This window comes from Balaenoptera physalus (assembly GCF_965194825.1).
Source record: "Balaenoptera physalus genome assembly, chromosome: 12".
Classification (NCBI taxonomy): Eukaryota; Metazoa; Chordata; class Mammalia; order Artiodactyla; family Balaenopteridae; genus Balaenoptera; species Balaenoptera physalus.
This window is the reverse complement of record NC_138897.1, coordinates 16489111-16491873: the sequence shown is the minus strand read 5'-3', so window position 1 is coordinate 16491873 and position 2763 is coordinate 16489111.

Genomic DNA, 2763 nt, shown 5'->3' with positions numbered 1-2763 from the left:
AGATGTCACTTTTCACATTTCATTGACCAAAACCAGTAACATGGTCCTACCTAATCACAAGGAGGTCAAGAAGTGCGATCCTACCATGTGCCCAGAAGGCAGAAGACTGAAAATATTTGCACAGCATAAATGACCGTCACAGGAATAAAGTTTAAATCGAAGTAGCTATGGTGCCAACATAGTGGTCCACATGGGCCTGAGGACTCGGCTTAGGGTGGGGGAAGTAATCTTGGAAAGAGGCTGCAGTTGTAGGTAGCATTTCAGAAGGAGCATCAAGGAAAATTTCGTGCTGTGGGATACAGAGAAAGAAGAGAAACCTGAAAGTTCAAACCTAGGTGATTTTTTTCTAACATTTAGATCACTTAAATAGAAATACAGAAGTCAAAGTTAAGAGCTGTTTATGGGGAAGATGAACTTTAGATATACATTCAAGGTTCGTTTTTGTTTGAATGTGTGTGGTTGGGTGATTTTATTATCAATAACTGAGTAACAGTAATGCATAAAGAAGAATGCCATCAAGGTGGTAAAACATGAAGAAAAGGACAACGCAGGCTTGGAATCCCTGGCATAGACAACTGCTTCCTCCCGAACACATTGTCTGCAAATTCCTGACTCCTACTCCGGTAAGTATTCCAAAGAACAACTGTTCCACCCCAAAGCTCTGATGGGTGCCTCTCTTCAGGGTTGGTGGGCTAGTGAGTTCCGTCCCAGGATCTTTGACCAATGGAAATTTCCTGTTGAAAACTTTGGCCGAGGTTAATATATTATTTCATAATATATTCATCATGCCGTGAGCACTGTTATTCTTTTTTTTTTTTTTTTGATGCCTACTTGGAAGGGGAAAAAAGAAATGTGTTTAAAGAACTTCATAAATAAAATATGACTTAAAGGAACCATTGATCTGTCCCAGAGAATTGTCTGAAAATAAAGAGGGGAGTGCCAAATGCAGGATGCTATTTATGCCGTTTAGTTTCTCTCTCTCTCTCTCTCTCTCTCCCTCCCTCTCTCTCTCTCTCTCTTTCTCTCTCTCTCTCTCTCTCTGCAAATCAGATGCTGTAAGGATCCCAGATTGTAGCTCTTACTTTTAAGCATACATCTTCTAAATAAAGAACCTGGAGTTAGTTTCCTTAAAAACTTGGCTTCTGCTTTTGCACAATGCAGTCTTTGCTTAAATGGATCCTTGAACCTTCTTGTTTGAGTTTCTTTTTGCAGTGAGGAACCTCACATCCCTACAGAGTTAATCATAAACCTTTGGGATATGACAATGTGAACTTATTTCTCTGCAAAGAGCCTCTTTTCCTGCTGCTAGAAGCTTCTGGACTAGCCAGTTGTAATTTTGTAGTCACCATTACTCCCAAAGCACTGATTCTGAACAGTCTGGTCTCGGTCCACATGTTTTGGGTGTAAGGCCAAATTTGAGACTTGGCTACTGTCAGTCTTCCCTAGCTAGTTTCCAAATTAAATTTATGAGGTTAGTTTTGACTCAGAAAGCAACACTATTTATACCGTTTCACAGTATTTAAAGGAACTGATTATTTAATTTGCTTTGCTTTTTATTATAAGCTGCTATCCTTGAGCTTTTCTTACAGTTATAATTGTAAATTACACTACCATGGCAAGTCTGTTTCTAAGCGCACTCCTTTGCAAGACGATATTTTTATCTAGAGGCACTCTATAATTAGAGTTCACCCTATCACACCTCCAACTCAGTTCCAGAAAGTGTGGGTTTAGCCTAAGAGTAATTGTACTGACCTTCAGGTCGAGTCAAGTTTAATTGGATCGGTTATTTCTGGAGAAGAAACATCATCTATTTTTTGAAAAAGAACAAAGAAGGCAGAGATCCACTGACTGGAGAGAATGGTGTGAAGTTGACATGAGTCAGGAGAAAGCAGAGTTGCATGTGTCAAAGGGAACGACCCTGTCTTGGAAAGGGTAGAAGACACATCTCTTAAGTAGGGGTGATGGACATTTATCTTGACTTTGTCAGTTCAGTATCTGATCCCTTTCTGGGGTTGGAAATCTACCATTGTATGAACCTCTGAGAGATGGCTCTTGCCTTCTACTCCCGAAACCAGAAGGTCACTCTCCCTGACCCCCAGCAGCCTAACCTTAGCCATGGGTTGACCAATACTTGGTCAAAATGGTGCTCCTGCTTTGACTCTTGAGCAGGTGATACAACAAAGTAGGGACAGTTTACATGTACCCATTCTGGTGGCACGGGGGCGATGGTCATGGTGATTGCAGATGGAGAATTACACAGAGCATTGCTTTTGTTGGTCAGGGAAAAGGAAGAACCAAGATCTGGAAGAAAAGAATGTAGACATTCCTCGGAATCTCTGCCAGTTGGGAACCAGTCTGCCTCCCGGGAACCACTGACCATCTTGGACCCAAGGGTGCCATCATGGTGGGACACTTTGAAGCTTAAGCTTTTCCTTCCCTCTTAATAAGACACCATCCAAGCAACATGACAATATCAATTATTTTATTTTATTTTAATATTTTATTGAAGTATAGTTGATTTACAGTGTTGTGTTAATTTCTGCTATAGAGCAAAGTGATTCAGTTATAAATATATACATTCTTTTCATATTATTTTCCTTTATGGTTTATCACAGGATATTGATATTGAGTATAGTTCCCTGTGCTATAGGGACAAGTACGACCTTGTTGTTTATCCATCCTATGTGTACTAGTTTGCATCTGCTAATCCCAAACTCCCAATCCTTCCCTCCCCAACCCCTCCTCCTCCCATCACAGGACATG